The 23,917-nt window shown below is 39.9% G+C and overlaps 1 protein-coding gene across 6 annotated transcripts in view; it reads right to left on the bottom strand.

The window, feature by feature from the left end:
• The window catches only part of FANCC (FA complementation group C), a 256,029-nt gene that overhangs the window by 180,578 nt on the left and 51,534 nt on the right, over positions 1–23,917 (bottom strand). The window contains exon 2 of one of the 6 annotated variants that reach the window (XM_046664113.1): positions 17,386–17,469. The exons of 3 other annotated variants lie outside the window; for them this stretch is intronic. The gene's annotated coding sequence lies outside the window, so the exon portion shown is untranslated. Of the gene's footprint in view, positions 1–7,121; positions 7,242–17,385; positions 17,470–23,917 lie in introns of all 6 variants that reach the window. 2 more of the 6 variants (XM_046664114.1, XM_046664112.1) reach the window with 2 other exon arrangements.

The raw sequence follows: 23,917 nt of genomic DNA, 5'->3' as shown, positions 1-23,917 counted from the left end.
TGAGAATCCCATTAGTTCTCTCGACTTTGTCTGATGATTGAGGGTCATAGGGACAATGATAATTCCAAGAAGTGTGCAAGGTTTTCATTAAAGCTCGTATGATTTGCACAGTGAAGTGGGTGCCTTGATGACTGGAGACTATGTAAGGTAAACACACTTTCTAAATTTCTTTGCCACTGTGAGCCTTCTGGCAAGGGAAGTCTTAATCTATCCAGAAAACATACATACAATAACAAGAACATGTTGATAACTCACACCAAGTGGCAGGCGAATGAAGTTCAGCTGCAGGTGTTCAAAGGGTCCAGAAGGAAGACGTCTGAGGCCTCTGAGGACAAAAGCAGTACTTCCAGGCAGACACTTCTGGTAAACTGTTTTTGCAATTTCATAGAAGTCTCCTTACCAACATCTATTGATAATTTGAGTCATCTTACATGCCCCGTGGTGGGTGAAGAAATGCAAAAACAGAAAAATGAGCTTTGCCAGGGAGCCAGGGAGAACCAAGTGGCCATCCTGGGTTTCCCATAGCTCCAACAGTTTAATTTATAGCCATTGTTTATCCACCTTAATTTCTCTGACTCAGGAGCAGACTGTTGCCATATTACAATGACATCAGGATAGCAAAAGTCTGGCAAGGAGGGGTCATTTGCAGAAGCATCTACATGTGCCACCTCTTTACAGGTTCTGCTGCTGTTGCCTTTGCCTGAAAGCTAGGGAATTTTCCTGATACTCAGATTCAGTCCTTCTAGGGTAAGCCTCAATTTTGATGACAGACAACATTTCATACCAGCACGTATCAGACTTCCAGGAATTTCACACAATTTCTGGGATGCTTATAACATATACCTCTACAGACACAACACTAAGAAGGGTTAGTGTTTTTTCTTATTTGACAATGCTTCCCATGTAATTTAACATATCAAATAAGACATTCGTGTAACATTTCCCCTTTTATAAGGAGAACAAACTCTTCAAAATATTACAGGGGCCCTCTGGAAAATTTCAAAATTTGTTCAGGGTCAAAAAGACTTCATTTAGAATTTGATTTGGGGGAAATATGTTTTAAAAAAATATCAAAAAGTTTTAAAACACTCGGTCCAATAGGATCACAGGTCACTGTGAAACATTATGTAGTCATCTATTTAACCAAAATGACAATTAAAAACTTCACAGGCAAATACTGAAGGTTACATAGTTCTCAGCAAAATTAACTCTTGCAATATCGAGAAGAATAGGTTTACTTAAATAATCAAAGACTTGATAAAGCACAGAAAACAACTCTGATAAAACACAAAATTTTTTTTTCTAGGCAGATTACTTTAAAAGGCAAGGAAAACCTTCTACAATCTCTTATCAAGAGCAGACCAATAGGAGAGTGATGTCAGCATCATGGCAGAGTGAACTTGCCCAGGAACTCTCTCCCCTCCAACATACAAGAAAAAGGAGCAACCATATTCCAATGGATAATACCCTAACAGCACAAAAATCCTTGGAGAGTCACGGTGGCCACATGACAGAAGGCGGAGAGGCTTGAGCCCCCTCAAGGAGCTGGAATGGGATGAGAGAAAACTTTGCTCCCTCCCCTAAAGACTGGGATTGCTGCCGTGGGAGGCTCCGAGAGGGAAGGGGTGGGGGAGGGGTCGCACAACTGCGGATCACCCAGGATGCCCATGGGCCCTTGCAGCCTAGAGGTAAAGCCCTCTAACGGGTGAAAGCTTTCAGGTGCCGTGACCTCATCAAGCCAGGATCCCAGGAGACCAGAGAGCGAGAGCTGATCCAGAAACCAAGACTGCACATGGAGAAAGCGCCCCTCCCTGGACCTGCGTGGCACCATCTCGGCTGAGGGTGGAGGGCTCAGAATACGCCGCTCTCAACCCCCACCCAGTGGCGATAGGCTGTAACTGCAACCGAATAATATCACAATGTGGAAAGTCCTGTCCTTCCAACATCAAATCTCCAGACCAGAAAGAAAACGACAAGCACCTATAACTCAGTCCTGAGGATGCATAAATAAGTAAACTAAACAACAATGAATTCAAAATAGCTATCATCAAAAAACTCAATGAGGTAAAAGAGAATATAGAGAAACAATTCAATGAGTTCAGGAGGTACTTCACAAAAGAGATCAAAACTATAAATAAGAATCAATCAGAAATATTAGAGATGAAAGACAATGGAAGAGATAAAACAAAATAGGATTCCCTCAATGCCCGTGTGGACACCATAGAGGAGCGAATAAGCATAATCAAAGACAGACATGTTGAAATGCTCCAGACAGAGCAGCAGAGAGAACTAAGACTAAAAAGAAATGAAGAAGGTCTCTGAGAAATATCCAACTCAATGAGGAAATGCAACATAAGAATTATAGGTATTAAAGAAGGTGAAGAGAAGGAGAATGGAGCAGAAAGCACGTTCAAAGAAATAATACCAGAGAACTTCCCAAATCTAGAGAATGAGAGGGAAATATGTGTAGAAGAAGCTTCCAGATGTCTTAGATTTGTCAATGTAAAAAGGCCTACGGCAAGGCATATAGTAGTAAAACTGGCAAAAATGAATGACAAAGAAAGAATAGTCAGGGCAGCAAGGCAGAAGAAAGTAACCTACAAAGGAACCCCTATCAGACTTTCAGCAGATTTCTCTGCAGAAACCTTACAAGCTGGGAGAGAATGGAATGACATATTCAAAACTTTAAGAGATAAAAATCTTCAGCCAAGAATATTCTATGCAGCAAAAATACCCTTCAGATATGAGGGAGAAATTAAATCTTTCCCAGACAAACAAAAGCTAAGGGACTTTATACCCATGGGACCCCCACTACAAGAAGGCCCTCATACCTGAAAAAAAGAAAAAAAGGGAGAAAGGGCTCACAAAACACAGAGTAAGGAGACAAATAGGTAGATAGAATCAGAACAGGATAGCAAATATTCAACCATAGCATTAGGCTAAAGGGAAGGAAGACACCAAAAACAAAGACAATCTTGTCACTTTAACCACAAACTCACAACACAAGTCGGAATAAGATATGAGAAAAACAACTTAGGAGGGGAGGAGGAAAGGGACTGAATCAGTTTAGACTAAGGAAATAAGAGGCCATCAGAAAATGGACTATGTTATGCACGAGATTCTGAATACAAACTTCAGGGTAGCCACTAAACTAAGAAGCAGAACAGAGACACAAAAAATAAATAAGGAAAAAACAAAGAAACACATCATTAAAAAACTGCACAATTCAATGGGTAGACCAAAACACATAGGATGAGAAACAAAGGAAATGCGGGAAAACCACAAAACGAGTGATAATAATGACATCATTAAGCCCTCATACATCAATAATCACCCTCAATGTAAACGGACTGAACTCTCCAATAAAAAGACACATAGTGGCAAGACGGATTAAAGAACAACATCCAACAATTTGTTGCCTCCAGGAAACACACCTCAGCTCCGAGGACAAACACAGGCTCAGAGTGAAGGAGTGGAGGACGATACTCCAAGCTAATGGCAAACAAAAGAAAGCAGGTGTCACAATACTTAGACAAAGTAGACTTCAAGATAACGTAGGTAAAGAGAGACAAAGAGGGACAATATATAATGATCAAAGGGACACTCCATCAAGAAGAAATAACGCTTATAAATATGTATGCACCCAACACAGGAGCACCAAAGTTCATGAAGCAACTATTAATAAACCTGAAAGAAGATATTAAAAATAACACAATAAGAGTAGATCAATAGTCCAACAAAACTTTGTCCTTTTATCAGGTGAAAAATTTTTAGTTTACTTACACATAAGTACACTATTGATATCAAAGCTTATTTTAAAACCCTCATAATAACAGTCCAATTTTTAGCTCAACTTGTCTTCACAAGGCAAGATTTTCTTTTTTTCTCTCTTTTTTCCCAATCTGAAACAACCACGACAAAATTACCATTTTTTTCCTTTAAAAAAAATACATCTCCATACCTCATGCTTTCCCTTAACTAAAAACACATCCTACATTCCTTGCATATAGAGTTGTTACTCTTATTGTTTCTAATAGCTTTAATTACATATATTAATTAAAATTCTTAACCCTTAGAAGACTTCATTTCTTTTTATTTATTTTTATTGCAGTAACATTGGATTACAACATTATATAGCTTCCAGATGTACACCATAATATTTTTAATTCTGTATAGATTACATCGTGTTCACCACCCAAAAACTAACTATAGTCCATCACCTCACATGTGAGCCTCATCGCTCCTTTTGCCCTCCCCCCCCTTCCCCCATGGTAACCACCAATCCAATCTCTGTTGCTATGTGTTTGTTTGTTGTTTTTATAGAAGAGCTCATTTCTAGTGAAAACTAAGAATAAGCAATTTTGAATTATCTTTTATATTAGCAGTCTATGGCCTGGCAAATTTTAGAAATACCTTTTATAACTTTTAGAAACATGTTTTTCAGTGTGGTATAAAACATGTTTACTAATAGACCCAAATATCTTAGTTCCTCTGTAATAAGAGGCCAAAAGTAGGTAAATTTAGGCTTGTTTAGCAATTAATGTTTCAGCATTTTATCTTATTTGGAAATGATCTAGACATTCAATTAATTCCCATCATTTAATTTAACTAATTCTAAGGTTTCAGGTTACCAAGGAGATTTGGGAAACTATCTAAGTAGCTATATCATGAAATGTAATTGTTGCTAAAAAGTTTATCTATAAACTCTTAACCCACTGACATCTACCTAAATCATTTGCTCCCAACGATTATGTTTAGTTTACCCTTGAAAACTTCGTGAGACACTAGACAAAATCAGTCATCATTCTAAATTATTTTTTTGCTGACAAATTTTGCAACAGAGATAATACGAATTTGACTAGCAAACCCAAGTAAAATAAAAATTGTCTATCTGCATTATATTTAATGCTGGTAACTCTGCAGACATGACTGTTTTCATTAAACCAACAAACTTAAACTAGTTTTAATACCTAATATTTTCCTAGATCATGTGAACCTGAAATTCATTTGGGCTAGTTTTTATTATATTTCTGAGAGTTTAATTTAGATAAGTACTTAATTTTCTTTAAGCCAGTTACATAGAGCTCTTTTTACAAATTAATTTTAGCAATACCATCTGGAGGCAAAAAAATATATATCCCACATCTACAACATACATATATAGACACATACACACAGATGCAAAGAGAGACCTCATAGTTACTAATATTTGTGGAGAGGACATTTAAAGTTTTTCATAAGCCAAATTTCCAAATACTTGCCCTCTTTCATTCTTTTTTTTTTTCTTTCCTGATGGGAAACATTTACATTTCTCTTAGGTCCTAGAGAAGATGGGGATAGAAAATTTATATCACAAAGGCACAGATTAAGTGCAGACAATTCTGTTTCCAATGTGCTGATCTTTTCTGGCTTTTTGAGAGAAACAGATGAGGTATGGGGGATTGGCAAAAAGGGCAGGTTAACTTTGAATATCTAGAGCCACATCTTTGGCCCTGCAGAGATTAGTAAGACAAAGACAGCTGTTTCCAATTCCCCCAAGAATTGGGTTATGACCCAATTTTGTTTTAGGTACCTGTTAGCCCTTTAATTTTTCATTAGCCTATTGCGACGAATCTTTCAATGAGGCTATTTTCGAATTCTGAAAGCTTCTGGAGGCTTCTGCATAGCCCTTGCTTTTAAGTGTACATTTTAAATGATCTTATCTATTTGGAACATATCCCATAAAGAACACTGTAAGTCCCCTGAGGGCGGGCAGCAGTTTGCTAGGTCCCTGGCTGCATATAGAGTTTAACCCACATTTCCATCCAGCCATGTACAGCTGCAAAAGGTATGCAACTCACATTTCTCTTCAGCCATATTTTGGAGCCCCAATCTGATGGCTACAAAGCCAAGCTCTCAGGACACACAACAAGCTTAGCAAGATTTTTCCATTTTTGTAAATATTTATTGCTTCTGAGATCACAGCTCTTAGACATAAAATAAGCGAGTGTTCCAGAAAGTGGCATGCTCAACTCTTTGGATATAAAGGATCCCTTTTTTTCTTTTTTTAGCTACACCTTTGGATTTCCCAAAGCCAAACTAATACCTAAGTTCTTTGGCTTCTGAGATTCTCTTTTAGCAATAGCCTTTACTTCCTGTGCACATTAATCAAAACCAACAGTATTCAAGGAAATGGAACTGTGGACATCAGCAGTAACCAAAGAACCAGAAACTAGGAAAATGATTGAACCAGCAGATCTCAAAGAATGGGGACTGTGGCCTGATTCCAAACAAATGGAGAGCTGTAGCTGCCACCAGTAGTTAATAACATGGAAGCTGGAGAAGGATTTCAAACAGGGAATTGCAGGCTAACCCGTCAGCACTTCCCAGTGTGGAAACTAGGGATAGCACCAAGGGCTGGGGTTTAGACGGCCCTGTAGATGGGCCAAAAGAAGGCCCTGTGTGCACCTCCAGCAATCCCTAGCATGGACTAAACCAAGAGACTCCAGTAAATGGAGACTGCGGACCAGAACTGGGGAAAGGACTAAACTAGAAGCCCCGGTAAATGAGGACGGTGCGCTGAAAATGGGGGAGGCATAAACCAAACACTGGGGAACTGTGGACTGAACCAAAGGCTTGGGACTAGGATTCCAGATGAAACTGTCTGCCAGCTCAAGCTCACCCGCTAAGACCTGGACTGGAAAGCCAATTAAACAGGGAGCTTCAACACAAAGAAAGTGAAGCTCAAACTGAGAAGAACCTACCCATGGCCCTTGGAAAGAGCAAGAAAGACAGTGAACTTAAAAAGGGGTTCGTGGTGCCACGCCTGTGTTTCTCGTTGTCTCTGAATGCCACTGGAAGTTCACTTCAGATCCCATTGCTGCCAAAAAATCTGTTAAAAAACAAAATTCAACCGAATAAATTTGAAGATCCAGTTGGCTTTATTAAATGACTCATGAGCCAGGCAGCATCCCATCTAGCAAGTACAGAGATACTCCAAGGAACTGTACAAAATGGAATCTTTTTGTAGGCAAAAAAGTGGGGCAAGAAAGTTGTTAGCAAAAAAAGAGAAAAGATTGTTTCAGATCAGGTCATCTTCTCTTGGGAGAAAGGAATGGCCCGAGTCTTATTATGCAGATTACCTTCCTAGTGTTCATCAGGAAATTTCAGCCCCGGAGAGGTGGAAACTGCAATGAAATCTTGATTTGCTGTCATGGGGGGCAAGTGACTCCATTTGGGGCCTGTTATTTCTTTCTTTTCAACTATCAAAAAACACAGAAAATAGCAAGTGTTGGTAAGGATATGGAAAAATTGGAACTCCTGTGCTCTGCTGGGTAGGAATACAAAATTGTGTAGCCACTGTGGAAGACAGTATGGCGGTTCCTAAAATAATTAAACATTGAATTACCATATGATCCAGCAATTCTACTTCTATGCATACACCCAAAAGAACCGAAAATAGGGACTCAAACAGGTATCAGTATACCCATATTAATAGCATCATTATTCATATTAGTCAAAATATGGAAATAACTCAAATGGCCATTGGCAGATGAATGGATAAACAAAATAACTATATACAAACAATGGAATACTATTCAGCCTTAAAAAGGAAGGAAATGCCGATACATACATGGATGAACCTTGAAAACATTACACTAAGAGAAATAAGCCAGATACAAAAGGACAAACATTGTATGATTCTACTTACAAAAGATACCTACACTAGCCAGGCTCATAGAGGCAGAAAATAGAACGCGAGTTGTCAGGAGCTGGGGGCAATGCGGGAGGTAGGGAGTTATTGTTTAAAGGGTACAGAGTTTCAGTTTGGGAAAATGGAAAAGTTCTGGAGTAGGATGGTGGGGATGGTTGCACAACAATGTGAATGTAATTAAGGCCACACAATTGTACACTTAAAATGGTAAATTTTATGGTATGTATATTTTACCACAATTTAAAAAAAAGACAGACGTGGAGTGGCTCCAGTCAAAGCAGAGGCAGGGCCTGGAGCACACCCTGCATGCCCGCTCTGCCCTCCCCACTAAAGCCCCCTCCTCACAACAGTCCTGCACACACTGCTGCTTGCCCAGCCGACAGCCTTAACCCCTCTGCTGCTTCCTTGACAAGACAATCAGTTTTGTCCAGGAACCTCACGACCACGAGTCTTGAGGGAGGCTGAGATCTTCCCCAATGCCAAGGATCAATCTCGATTAATGCCAACCAGTGGATCACAAACATTTTGTTCTCAGGACCCCTTTAAGCTCTTAAACATTACTGAGGACATTACTGAGAGCTTTTGTTTTGTACATTTACCAGTATTTACCATATTAGAAATTAAAACAGAAAAATTTAAAACCCAAGAATACACAGGCACACATTCCATTAGCTGACAGAGCAACGACATCATGTAACCTCTTGACAACTCCACTGCCCACTAGTGAGAAAGTAAGAGTAGAAAACTCAAACAATGTCTTAGCATTATAATGAAAATAGTTTGGCCCTTGTCACCCCCTGAAAGGGTCTCAGGGATACCCAAGGGTCCCCGAGCCACATTTTGATAATGCTAGCGTAGACCAGTCATGGTATTTCCATCTGCCTGCTACCAACTGTAGAAACAGGCAACATTATGCAACTCTCATCAATGAGAACTCAGCTTCAGCTGGAGGGTTTCTGAGAGTCTGTCTCAATCTTAACTAAATTCATGTTTTTCCATATTAGACACTGTAGTCTTCACGCGACACTTAGAATAGCAGTAGTCGCCTTGGGATCCAGGACTAAGTACGCCTGAGAGAACTAACCAACATGTTAAGCACAGAGAAGGACCTGGGTCCTCTCCTTACTGTAGGTGAGGCAATGAAGTAGCCAAGCTAGGAATTTCCCTTTTGCCTTAGGCCGCCTTCCACTGGATTTCCTGTTACCTGCAGTCAGACACGTCCTAGACGGTACATCTCCTCAGAGCCCAGCGTGCTGAGCGCACTGTGAAAACCACTGCTGTCCACAGGACCTGGCACGTAGCAGACACTCAAAAAATACTTGTTGAACAAATGTGTGAATACATAAATAAGTAAACAAACAAATCCACTATGGCTATTGTAGAGGAGAGACTAAGACAGATAAAATTCTGACTGATTTTTTGTTGATAGGAGCCCTTGTAGCTCCCAGATGGTTAACATGTCAAACAAATCTCATTATAAACCTCACAGTATCAAAAATGGCCACATATTGTACCTGTCAGGGGTCCAAGAGAGTCTGAAATGGCTTTCCTTTGGTCTGCACATCTCCAAGCCAGAGGTATGAGAGGTAAGTCTATACATGCCAAATATCGACTGCAACCTACTCAAAGAGGAAACCTCATAAAGAACACTATTTCTTTCCCATTTCCACAGAGCATAAGTCAACTGAGGTCGCTTCTCCCATGAAATGAGCACCAAATAGAGATTTATGAACAGAATGTTATAAAATACACTGTTTATGGAAGGAAAAAAAGAAACAAATCAAATACCTAGCCTACAATCAATGTCATCAACTAACAGCACAATCGCCTTGTCAGAAAATATTTAAAACCTCCAGAAATATAATCAAATATAAAATTTTCAAATTTATGTTCAACTATGCTTAAGCTTGACAACATTCTTCCTCTTCCTTACTGAAAGCCTGACACTAGTATTTTTCATTTACTTTAAGTAATGTTTCTTTGCTTCATTATTTTGAGATTGGTCAATTTGCCCCTGTGTTTGTGGCTTTTTCTTAAAAAGTTACAATAAAATATTCTTGTCCCCATAAAATGCTTATGAAAGAAACAATGATATTTTTTCCCTTAAAACAATGAGGTTTTAAAAAAGTTCCACTAGGAGGAGCTGGCTTTTTCTCTGTTGAGTCAGCAGTGTTTTGCCTCTAAGATAGTCTAATCAAAAACACAGACCAGAAATTTGCAGATAATTTCAAACAAACTCCCGGTCTGAGGAATCAGAGGCGGCAACTGCAATCCAGGTGCACTGTACACACTCTTCAGACAACTTTGCAAAGAATGAAGGAAATTTAATCTAGCAGATAATTCTGTCTGGTGATTTACTGAGCTCCATCCTCCCACTCATGTCCTTTGTTATGTGGGGAAAAGAGCTGCTCTCTGGCACTGGCTTCCCCACCGAAGCATCCCTCCAGGACAATGCTTGCCTTTGGAGCTGCTAAGACAGAAACACCTACCTTGTTCTCCATCAGAGCACAGCAACCTTCCCACATACATCCTGTTAGAAATAGTGGTTACCTACTTTCCTTGTATTCTTGTCCTCAATTCATTATCTGACAGTAAGACTGTGAGCTTTTCATGAAACCAGTTGGAAAAAAGGGCCGAGGAGGACACTAGACATTAAAATATTAGAAATCTTCTTGCCTTTATCACTAGTGACTTGGCTCCAAGTTATTTCTGCCTCTTTCCACCCTTGGTTCTACTCAGAATTTATTACTAAATAAACAAAGACAAAATAGATTAACAACTTGAAGGTAAGATGTGAAACCATAAAACTCATAAAAGAAAATACAGGCAGTACAATCTTTGACATTGGTTTTAGAAGGATCTTTTCGAATGCCATGTCTACTCAGGAAAGGGGAACAAAAGATAAAATAAACAAATGGGACTTCATCAGACTAAAAAGCTTCTGTGAGGCAAAGGAAACCAGGAACAAAATGAAAAGACAACCCACTAACTGGGAGAAAATACTTGCAAATCATCTATCTGACAAGGGGTTAATCTCCAAATTATATAAAGAACTCATACAACTCAACAACAACAACAAAACCCAATCAAAAAATGAGCAAAGGATATGAACAAACATTTTTCCAAAGAAGATATAGGTCAACAGGCACCTGAAAAGATGTTCAACGTCACTAATCATCAGGGAAATGCCAATCAAAACTACAATGAGGTATGACCTGACATCCGTTAGAACAGCTATAATCACGAGGACAAAAAACGACAAATGTTGGAGAGGATGTGGAGAAAACGGAACCCTTGTACACTGCTGGTGGGAATGAAACTAGTACAGCCACTATGGAAAACAGTATGGAGATTTCTCAAAAAATCAGAAATAGAAGCAAGTACTATATGACCCAGCTATCCCACTACTGGGTATTTATCCAAAGAACTTAAAATCAACAGTTTGCAGAGACTTATGCACCCCTATGTTCACTGCAGCATTATTCACAATAGCCGAGATGTGGAAGCACCCCAAATGCCCATCGACTGATGATGGGATAAAGAAGGTGTGGCGTATATAAACAACTGAATACTACTCAGCCATAAAAAAAAGACAAAATCATCCCATTTGCAAAACATGGATGGACCTCAAGGGTATTATGTTAAGCAAGATAAGCAAGACAGAGAAAGATAAACACTTTGTGATTTCACTCATATGTGGAAGATAAACAAATACATGGACACAGAGAACAGATTAGTGGTTACCAGAGGGGAAGGGGATTCCGGAATGGGCATAAGGGGTAAAGGGGCACATATGTGTGGTGACTGACAAATAACAATGTACAACTGAAATTTCACAATGTTATAAACTATTATGACCTCAAATAAATAATAAATAAATAAATAAAAACCAAGAATCCCATACACTTATTGGGAACCTACTTTAAGACAGGAACTCTGAAAAACATTGCAAATAAAAAGATGGCAGTGTTCCTTGTGCTCAAGCAATTTGTGGCTGATGAGGAAATCAGGATGTGTAAACAGATAAAACATAATGCCTTGTGCAAAGTGTTGGCATAGAAGGAAACAGGGGTGCTGCAGGGAGCATCAAGAAGGGGCACCCCACCCAGCCAAGGGGGTGTCAGACGCTTCCAGACAGAAACAACGCCTGAGCTAAGCAAGTTCATTAAGTCTGAGCAGGAGTGAAGCAGGCACAAACATCCAAACCAAACACAGGATGCTACTACACTGCACAGGGGACTTAAGTTACCCTTTGATCCATGTTTTTCCAACTTTAAGAAAAACTGTTGCTAGCTCCTACAGTTGTCTAAAATAATTTTATTCTGTTTAATACTTACAAACGTAAAACTGGTACGCTTGTAATTCTTAGACAATTACAAAATTTTTTAAAACGCATAAACTAAATACCAACAAATCTACAAAATGGATAAAATTTCAATCAACAAAATGAATTCAATGTGATCAATGATGTAGGTTACTGAACCTCACTTGAACTAGGCATGAGAACTTGGTACTGGCTGCTACCAGTAGCTTCTGTTGAGTTTGCTGGTCCTACCATATGCTGGGGATGACTAAATTCACCTGCCACTTTTCTTTTTGAACTACAGTCAAACAGAAATCTCTCACTCAGCTCAAACACATTAATTACGTTTTCACCTCTGTTCATTTTTCAATATCTAAAAGTAGTGCTACTTGGCACCATTACAAACACAACTGCAGGCAGTGACATCTTCAGACACCGTTTAGTTATAATTGTGGGTATTTAGGTGTTTAGAAACAATTCAATTTTTTAAATTACCATCAAAATGAAAAATATAAGGTGAAATCCTTGTAGAGAACCACAGTATCCTAATAAATCCCACCTGCTTAATCCCACTCATCTTCTGGGGGCTGCGAGCCTCTGAAGGAGGAGTTTAAACAACTGTATGCCATGGGTCACTGAACTCACAAAGAAAAGCATTTTTGTGGTTAGCCTTTAGTACTATGTAAAACCAAATATCTCACTTTATTTCCTTTAAATCCTCAGGCCACATGACTTCCAGTTAAGATGGCACAGTAAATTCACTCTTTGATGGATCCTCTCTACTCCAAACACAGCAAAGAGAGAGGAAATAGAAGAAGAGAAAACCAAAAGGATGCAGGCAAGCTCAAACATAATATAAACATTTCTGTGAAATAGATATGGAGCAGAAACATGAAGAAGTCCTCAAAGTTAAAGCCTTGATCCTTCTAAGCTCAGGATGCAAAAATAGGCACCGAAACTGGAAGTATGAATCCTATAAGATTTGGAGGCTAAACACAAAGACCTAGCAGCACTGCCTGAAGACAGCATCAAAGGTGACTCCGACCCCTGAAGAAGGCTGGCAGTTCCTGTCTCATATGGAGCTGTGGCCTAGGGCGGAGGGAGGACACAGGCCAGCGAGCGGTCAGGAACGCACTGAAGCAGCCTGTGATTGCCTAAGTACCTACACCGCCCCTGCAGTTCTGGACTGGGGTTCCATGGAAGCCAGACGGAGACAACCACAAAACTGCTAAACGAGGAAGAGTGAGCAGAGGGGGAAACAGAGAGGCTGATTTCCATGAACAAACGAATGAAAACAATACAAAATATATCTCACTCAAAACACGCCATTCAACCAAAGTTCTAAAGTACACGGAGAAATCTAACGCCAATAAAGGCAACTAACGAAACCGGCCATCAGACAGCTCACTCACTTTAGATGAAATTAATATATAAAATGGTCCAACAAAATAAGTCTGTTTAAGATGGGCTTTAAGAAAGCTAATTAAAAAAGAATAAGAAATTATAAAACAAACGGGCAGAATTAAAACAAGAAGAGGTTAAAAAAGAACCAATTGGAAATTATGTAAATGAAGAATACAGTCATTAAAATTAAAAACTCAGATACCCTAGACTGGACAGAATTCAAGAAAGAACTGGTAAACTTGAAGATAATACTAAGGAATCGACTCAGAATGCAGCCCAGAAAGAAAAGAAGAAAAATATGAAAGCATAGTTCAGAAACACGAAGGATAGCTCCATAAACATTGAGGAGGGGTCACAGCAGAAGAAAGTGAAGAGAATGCAAGAGAAGTGAGATATAAGGAGATAAGCTAAGAATATTCAAGAAATACAGGAGTTCTCAGATTAAAAGAACATTCTAAATACCAAAAAAGATAATTTAAACAAACAAATAAGCAGATAATTAAATCAATTTAAAAATCCACATAAACTAAAATATTAATTATAAAAAGAAAATCTCAAAAGCTACCCGAGAGCACCTTGAGCATCCACTGGCTCTGCCAGGTCACAAAGCTCAGGAGGCTGGCTGCTGGCGCTGCAGCCCAGACAAGCTGAGCCCACCGACGCCTGGCAGCCTGCGGAGACATAGGGAATCAGCCGCTCAGATCCACACGCTCAGGCTGATGCAGAAGGCTCACAGCAGTTTGCCTCCTCCTTATCCGTAGGTGCATAGCCTAAGCTGTCTGGAAAGGAACCTGATTTGGAGGATCACTGATGATTCATAATTAGAAAAATGATCTTGGAAAATTGATAAAACACAACACACATCAGAATTGTTACATAAAGACTAGAGCCACAATTTTCTTTTTTTTAAGTTAGTAAACCTCTCATTTAAGTTCCCCTGGAAAGCAGAGCTCAGGCAAGCTAGAGAAGGTACAGACCTGAATTCGCTTCACTTCCAGACAGAAAGACCTCTCCCAAAACCACCCATAGGCTGCTATCCAAGTTGGGCACCGGCAGTCACCTGAGGGGACGGCTGGGACCCAGGCCCTAGAACCAGCCACGGGAGTCTCAGAAGCTTTCTAAAAGATAGGTTATGGCCCAAGAGCACCACCTACTGAAACAGTCCCAAGGGATGATGCAGTCCATTACTGAACAATGGCTACATACCCACCTCTTCCCAACTGTTTACCTTGGCTTCAGAAAACTACGACTGTGAAAGGAGGGACTTCGTATCATTTCAACCTAACTGGCTGTATCTTTCTCTTTTAAAACTAGGGCCCTTGCCAAGACCTCCTGAGAAACAACAGGCTTTCTCCCTGCTCCCCCCATTTTTGCTTTAACAACCACAGTAAAACAAGTCTTGCTACTGTAAATGTCCTCTTTCCCTCCTAAGCAGCTTCAGCTAGCTTAGTGAATACTGCCATTTCTAGACCTCCTCCCTTACCTGTTTTCCAAGGGGCAGAGAAAAACTCAAGGGGAGCAGTTCTAATGGGTGTGGGGAGGATATATGTAAAGTCAAGTCATTCACTCAAAATTTTAAGCCCTACAAGGCATAGTACTAAGACTGGGGAATTGTGCTTTTTCAAACTCATTTAAAGATGATTACAACAATCGCCCTCCCCTCAAGGAGCTTAAGATGAAGAGAGAGGTTCCAGAACAGCAAAGCTGGGGGCCAAATGACCTATTAGTAAAACAGAATAAAGAAGAAAATACAGAGGGAAAGACAAGTTAGGGAATATTATGAACAACATCAGGGTAGAGCTGATTGTTCCTGCTATGCTGTCTACACACAGAATACAACTACAGCCACGGCAAAAAGAAGGTTCTTTCTGGAGCCCTTCACGGTTTAAGGAAGCTCCTAGGTACTGCCAATTACAAAAACCCTGACAGACTCACTTCCCCAAGTCACAGAAGTCCTTGCCTGTGTGTCATTTAGCTTTGTTACATTTTCTTGGTCTGGTGGGGGCACTCTGTTTATGAGCCACTGTATAAGTAACTTCTACTATGCCTTAGTCGTGATGAAAAAGCAGCAGCTTGTGTTTATTCCACTCCTGTTGCACACCCTCTCACCAGGTTCTAGTCAGGGTTTCCATCACAGCCAGAGCACTCACAGAAACAGAGAGGAGATCCTCTACAAGGAAGAAATAACACGCACCCCCAAAATATCAGTCACCTGATGCCTGTAAAAGTACAAATTTGTTAATTTGGAAATCATAAAAACTTCAAAACAACAAATGTGTCTGTATTCTATTTCAATTACTTTGCAGGAAAAGAAAAATGGTACCTTACAAAAATTCCAATCACAGTTCTCTAGTGCATAAACGGCTATGCTAAATGCACAGATTCTACCACACGGTGTCTGCTAATGCTCCAGGGCAAGGGGCGCCAGGGCAGTGTCACAGGGAGGGCACACTCAACCGAGTGTGAAACCTCAGGGGAGAGACTTGTTGAAAAAGAATGAGGTTCCAGAGGGACAAATTCTAAGATAAAGAGCAGCTGACCAGTTGATATAAATAAAGCAAAAAAAAAAACCAACCTGGGATTCACATGCCCATAGAATTTTTTTTAAAAAAGCACATAATATTGGGTTTTAGTTGTCCAATATAAAAGAGAATAAGGTTAGAATATACTAACAAGGGTCTAGCAAAAATTTAGTAAGACTGCCAGACTTGACTCAATTTTGGTCCTCATTAGAATTTCAGGTGTCGTAGACATGAGAGTTTACCTGTCCAGCACCCATTTTCTACATTCCTCCTTCCTAACAAGACCCGAAATTTCCTAACTAGCAGATTTTGGTGAGACAAGAATGGGCACTAATTGATTTAAAGCAGTGGTTCTCAATCAAGGGTAATCTTGACCCACAGGGGACTTTTGACAACGTTTGAAGACATTTTTGGTTGTCACAACTGGGGAAGTGTACCACTGGCATCCAGTGGGTAGAGGCCAGGGATGCTGCCAAACATCCTACAATGCACAGGAGAGTCCCTCACAACCAAAAATTATCTGACCCAAAATATCAGTCCCTGACTCACGCCAGAACACTCTCTCTCTCTCACAGGAACTATTGGAAAAAGACTCTCTCCTTGCCAGATGTGAAGAAGGAAATAAGAGCTCTCCAGCTGCTGCTGGAAACCATCTCACAAACACAAGGAAGCCAGCCTTAGGATGAAGTGTGGAAGGCAAACAGATTTCAGGTGATAACTTCTTGCCATAAGCGCTCTTAAAAAGATATACCACTTTTTGGACAATGACTCATTTGTCCCCCTCATTAAATGACCTCTTCACCACACAGCACACTAAGTAAATCACTAAAATATTTCAACATTAAGATTTCAGATAAAGAACAGACTCATCAATTTACTCAACACTGCAGTTTCTTGTCAAGAATATAATATGGAACAAAAGATTTTAAAAATGGTTCAAACATCAATCTGATCTCAGGAGGCTGAATGGTGGCCCCCAAAATATACACCCTTGTCCTAATCCTCAGAATGTGCGATGACTGCCTTTACAAGTGAATTCACATTCATCTTACATGGCAAAGGGTCTCGAGAGGCGGTATCTATCCTAAATTATCAGGGTAGGCCACAAATGCAATCAGGTGCATCCTTATGAGAGGGAAAAGGAGTTCAAAGACAGATACACAGAGGAGGCAATGTGAAGACAGGGAGAGAATGGAGTGATGTGGCCACAAGCCCAGGAACGCCAAGCTGGCAGCCACCAGAAGCCAGAAGAGGAAAGGACCAGATCCTCCCCTAGAGACCCCAGAGGGAACTCAGCCCTGCCAGATTCTGGACTTGGGGCTGAAGTCCACTGCAGGAGAATAAATTTCTGTTCTAAGCCACTAAGTTCATAGCAATTTGTTATAACAGCCTCAGGAAAATAAATACAGCATCCTTCAAGGAGGTATACGAATTGCAGGCTATAAGAAGGGAAGCAAACTTACATCTTGCTATCTGGTTTTTTGCTGGACCCAAAGACTCCTCTTCTACAGAGACGCCAAAGGTTTCCACATCAGGAGTTTCTTCTACTGGCAAAGTCCCAAAGGAAAAAATGATCATTAATTAAGCACATCTGATATTGAATGCATGGACTAGCTTCCTCTGTTTTTTTTGTTTCTCCTGGCTTGCACAGGGCTTTTATGGTGTAGTTCAGAACCTGGTCACGACTGTACAGGATCTTTCAACCCAAGGATTCATCATCATCTAATTAACTCAGTATCTCAAGGTCTCTATTCTCAGGGAAGACACTCTAATTGGCTCAGTCCAGCCAATGGAGTCTCTAGATTGGTTTCTAATGGGTCAGCTACTCAGCCCACAAAGATTGGTGGTTGACAGGTACTAAAATCTGGGCAGATTCTTCAAAAAGGGGTGCAGCAAAGAGAAAATGACTGGTGTGTGCATTAAGGTACTCAAGAGTTATGTAGTTCTTTTAGTTAAGAATATCCAGGAAGATGATGTCATTTATGTATTTAAGATCTATGGAAGGGAAGACCATAATCTCTAAACAGAGGGCAGGAACCATTTTTAAATTTTCTTATAACTATATGGGTCTAGAGTAAAACCCTACTACTTAGAGCTGTATTATCATATTTTATTGTTTGTCCAGCAGTATCTCCAATTAGCAGACCATCAAGGAAACCTCAGGAAATAAAAGAACATCTTCTATATTACACAATATGATCACTGACCTGCCATTATTTGAGTAAAGAAATAAAGGAAAGACATCAGCAGTTCTTACAGAAGTAGAAATTCTCTGAACTATATTATGGTCAAAAGTACAGTTCAACAGTTCAGCACAGGACTGGAATTCTAACAGAACTGGTTCAAGTAATTTTTAAAAATAAAAAGGTTGACAGAGGTTGAGAGGAGGAGGAGGATGAATAGGCAGATCATAGAGGATTTTTAGGGCAGTCAAACCACTCTGTAGTCATACATATTACAGTAAGATATTATAATGGTGGCCCTACGTCATGACACCGTTCTCCCAAGCCACAAAACGTAAACACCACAGGGAAACCCCAAGGTAAACAATGAACTTTGGATGATTATGTGTCAGTGTAGGTTCATCCATTGCAACAAATGTACTCCTCTGGTACAGGATATTGACAGTGGGGTAGGTTATACAGGTATGGGAGAAGGGGATACACAGGAACAGTGTACTTTCTACTCAATTACGCTATGAACCTAAAACTGCTCTACAAAAGAAGTCTATTTAAAAAGGCCAAGGTGACAGGAGCAATTCTAGACTAACAAAACTCTACTCTAGACACCGTGAGCATAAGGATCAGAAACAGCAGGAGCAGAGTAAGAATGGCAAGAACGGACCTCAACTACATCTGGCAGCAGCCGCAGCCCTCACACCCTATATAATAAAATTAATCAGTTCCCTGAGTTAAATTTCATAAATTCAGACAGCCAAACGCTTGGTTTCTCCAGAGAGAGAGGATAATTTCTGTTGGTTGTACTATGGGGTATTATCTGCTTCCAAGTCTAGTAGGTGAACTCCTCAACCAGCAGGAAATTAAATACAAAAGCTTTTATTGGGTCTCCCCTAATACCACCCCCAAGATAATATACATTTCCAATGTCAATTAGGAATTTCACAGGGGAGATTCTGTCACTTCTAAGATAGAAGTTTTTTTTGTTGCTGGGTTTGTTTGTTCTTGAAGAAGTTTTCATCCCAACTTACAGCACAGGAAATTGTAATAGTACCATACGCCTCCAGCATTAATTCCACGGGCCGACTTTTCTTAAGCCTTTCCTCTATCAGATGCTCCTATTCCCGTCACAGGGAGCCTGGTCTTTCTCATACCCTCCCTTGCCTCATCTTCAAAACCACTCATTTAGGGGCAAGGTAATCTCAAGGAACAGCTGGATTACGTATGTATGTACCCAGCCTAAGTCTTAATAAAGAGCTACTGCTCATTCCTTGTCATATCCCAAGAATCGTGTTTGGTTTGGCAATTCTCAAAAGGTTTAGCCACATCCATTGGGGTGGGATCTCAAAAAAAAAAAAAAAATCAAAGAAAGAGTATGAGTTCTTTTGCCTACTAACTGGGTAAAGATCCTGAAAAATTTCCACCACCTTAAAAAGCATAACTGTAACCTTTGGTTAATTAAAGTTAAGTTTAGAGAATAAACTAGTCCACATGTAATTACTTTTCTCTACATTTTCTTCTTCCATACAGTACAGATTTCCTCCTTTAAACATTTGAGAAGAAAGATCCTATCAAAGTACAAAATGTTTACATGATGTTTCCTGGGTTTTACCCTTCATTTTCATTGGAAAAAGAAATTTACCAAGCCATACTTTTATTCATCTAAAAAACATTTCCCAAGCACTCATTCTGAGAGATTTTTATAGGAACTCCACAAAGGGTTCAGGAGTCAAGGGAGGTTTCTAACTATATGCTATAACCTCTCTTAGGGCATCTCAGTGCCCCACAACTTGTTAAAGAGTCTGGGAAGTCTGGCAATCACATGGTCATTCAAAGAACATTCACTAAGTGCCACTGCGTGCCAGGAAGTGTGCCAGAGATTGCTGATAAAATGTCAGGCCCAGGCACAGCTCCTTGCCTCAAGGAGCCTTAGTCTAGAGTGTTTTTTAAACTGCAAGTTGTGAAGTCAATTAAGTAGATAGCAACCAAGCATTCTTTTTTAATGAAGTAAGATAGAATGGAAAATATTACAATACATCATATATAGAAGAGTAGGTGCCGTTTGGTGAAACTTTTGTAAAAAATAATATATATGTGTGTTCTAAATAGCATATAAAGTCTATTTCTTATTGTGGAACATAGTCAAAAAGTTTTAGAAACTGTGCTCTAGCAGAAGAAATATTGTTACACAAGAAAGGATAATAAAATATAAATAGTGATATAAAAGAGTAAGAAAATACTATGATAACATCAAAGAGCGCTCCCAAAACTTTTCTGAGGCTAAACACTTTATGACTTCACACTTGTTAACAATCTACGGAAGAGAGGACCGACTTCCAGCACGACAGTGTGAGGAGCTCTGCTGATCTACTCCCGAGCGAAACTGGTGAGAATGATTAAAACAACAACTATTTAAAGCCTCTGGAAATGGTCCCAAAGGCAAACAGCAAATGAAATATATCTATCCAAGAAAATCTATAAAAATTTGGTAAGAAAGGAGAAAGTGTGTGGTCTTTGAACCAAGAACACTCCCTACCTCCCTCTTGTCAGCTCAGCAAGACTGCACTCCACATTGCTACAGCCAGAACAGCTCCCTCTCCCTCCAGCTACCAGCCAGAGGCCTTTCTTCTCAGGAGGAGCAGGACTTCAGCTTTTCTCATCTTGCCTCCAGCTGCTGAGGCTAAGTCCCAGAGGAGGATGGCTGAGAGGGGAGGGCTCCCTTCTTCCACCCAGCCCCAACTTGTGGGAATGGCAGCTCTAACTGGATGTGGCACACTGAGAATAATGGGGCCCTGAACACTCCTACCCCAATAGTTTCACATTAGGAGAGGCAAGCTGAGAAGACCTCAGGCTGCTGCACCCCCACCAAGTCTTCATCTCCTAGAGCAAGAATGTCATTCAGAGAGAAGCTTGTCACTGTCACCACCCCAGCTCTGGAGCCCTGGCTCAGAGATTTTGCCTGAAGGAAGAAGCAGGCCACAAAACACAGCTTCTAATTTCTTTCCAAAGGAACTGATTTCATTTGCAACAGTCTGGAGAAGTTCAAGCCTAAATGTGCTTTCAAAAACAGTGGAGAATGTGGTAAAAGGCAATTGAGAGGAGATTCAAGATACAAACTAAACTGTAAGCCAGCTAGTTTCCAGAGATAACTGAGAATAAGTCGGGAGAAGCCCTCTTGGGGTTAGAACAAATATCAAACACTGTCCTCAGAAAATATTCCTTCAAAGCAGCCACAACTTGATTGGATTAGTTTGTAGAGCAATTTATGGTACAGAACGTTGTTAAAAACAATAGAGCAATTACCAAGCAGTCAGTGGAGCTCAACACCTGCATGTGGTCAGAGAAAGAGTTGAAGAGAGCCCTAAGTACCACCACCATCCCAGGGTGACCATGGACGTACCTGAAGCTGCTGAAGAGCAACATCAGAGGCTTAACGCTGTGGGAAGGGAAGAGACTACACACCTACTAAAGAAACAAACAAGCAGACAGCACCAGCAGCCCTGGAAAGAAGGAGGGGAGGATAACCAGTGTCCAAGGTTGCTACAATTTATTATCCAAAATGTCCAGTTTCTGGGGCAGGCCCTGGGCCAAGTGGTTAAGTTTGCATGCTCCACTTGGGCAGCCCAGGGTTCACTGGTTTGGATCCTGGGTGCAAACCTACACGTTGCTCATCAAGCCATGCTGCAGAGGCATCCCACATAGAACTGGAATGATTTACAACTAGGATATACAACTATGTACTGTGTGTTGGGGAGAAAAAAAAAGAGATTGGAAACAGATGCTAGCTCAGGGCCAATCTTACTCACCAAAAAAAAAAAGAAAGTCTTCCTCAAAAATAAATGGAAAAGTAAAATAAAATGTACAGTTTCCAATAAAAAAATTATGAGGCATGCAAACAAACAGGTGAGTATGACCCACACACCAGAAAAAAGCAGAAATCAGAAAGTGCTGGTGAGAGCACTCAGATGTTGGATTTATCAGAAAAAGCTTTCAAAGTAACTATTAATAACATGTTCTCAGAACTAAAGAAATCATGATTAAAGAAGTAAAAAAAAAGATGATGACAATGTTGCATCAAATAGAGAATATCAATAAACAGATAGACATTATTGAAAATGGACAAAATTGAAATTCTGGAGTTGAAAAGCACAATAATGAGGAGAAAAAACCCCTGACTAGAGTGGCTCAATAATAGATTTGAACTGACAGAAGAAAGAATAGGAAAACTTGAAGATGGGTAGATAGAGATCAAGACAAATAACAGAGAGAAAAAAGAATGAAGAAAAATGAAGAGAGCCTCAGAGAAATGTGGGACATCATTAAATGCACCAACATACTTACAATGAGAATACCAGAAGGAGAGGATAGGAAAAAAGAAGCAGAAAAACATTCAAAGAAATAATGGTTAAACTTTCTCAAATTTATTGAAAAAAAACCAAGAAGATCAACAAACTCCAAGTAGGATAAATACAAAGGGATCCACAAGTAAACACATCATAATAAAAATGCTGAAAGTCAAGGACAAGAAGAAAATTTGGAAAGTCGTAAGAGGAAAACAATCCATTACTTACAGGGGAGCCCCCAAAAGATTAACAGCTGACTTCTCAGCAGAAACAACAAAGTCCAGAGGAGAGCAGGATAACATACTCAAAGTGCTCAAAGAAAAAAGTGTCCACCAAGAATCTCATATCCAGCAAAGCTAACTTTCAAAAGTGAAGATGAAATACAGACTTTCCCAGATCAACAAAAACTGAAAGCATTTTTTCCTTAGAGGACCCACCTTACAAAAAAATACTAAAGTAAGTTCTTCAGACTGAAAACTAACTGTAGAAGGTAATTCAAATCCACACAGTAAAACAAACAACACCAGTAAAGGCAACTATAAATGCATATTTTTCTTTCTTGATACAAAAAAATCAATTGTATAAAACTCTGTATATAACGTGTTGTTGGGCCTATAACAACAGAAATATAAGAGATGTATGATACATTTGCCAATACCAGTGCAAATGAGGTGTGTGGGAGCAAAGCTATACGCTAAGAAAATAACTACATATGGTAAAGTAGTGTCTATAACAACATTTTTCGTTTTTCTAACATTAAAAGATGCAATATGTACAACACAAAAATGAGGGGAGACGGGAACAGAGCAATATGTTTATATAGGATTAATGTTTCTACATACGACTGGAATTAAGCTAGTGTAAACCTGAAGCTGATTCAGTTAAGCTGTATATGGTAAGCCCTAGAACAATCCCTAAAAAAAATACTCAACAAGTATAGTAAAAACATCATGAAAGAAATTAAAATGCTACAGCAGAAAATATTCACTTAATGCAAAAGAACTCAATGAAGGAGAATGGAGAAACAAAAGACAAGAGACATATAGAAAACAAAATTAAAATGGCAGACGTAAATTCAATAACATCAAAAACATCATTGAGGGGCCGGCTCCATGGCCGAGTGGTTAAGTTCGCGCACTCTGCTGCGGCGGCCCAGGGTTCGGATCCTGGGCGCGGACATGGCACCGCTCGTCAGGCCACGTTGAGGTGGCGTCCCACATCCCACAACTAGAAGGACCTGCAACTAAGATATACAACTATGTATGGGGGGATTTGGGGAGATAAAGCAGGAGAAAAGAAAAAAAGAAGATTGGCAATGGTTGTTAGCTCAGGTGCTGATCTAAAAAAAAAAAAAACGAAAAAAGTATCATTGAGGGGACGGCCCTGTGGCCAAGTGGTTGGGTTCAGTGCTCTGCTTCAGCAGCCCGGGGTTCGTTGGTTCAGTTTCTGGGTGCAGACCTGCACAATCACTCGTC

Source organism: Equus quagga, chromosome 6, assembly GCF_021613505.1.
Source record: "Equus quagga isolate Etosha38 chromosome 6, UCLA_HA_Equagga_1.0, whole genome shotgun sequence".
NCBI classification, from domain to species: Eukaryota; Metazoa; Chordata; class Mammalia; order Perissodactyla; family Equidae; genus Equus; species Equus quagga.
This window is presented reverse-complemented; position numbering and strand designations above follow the sequence as displayed.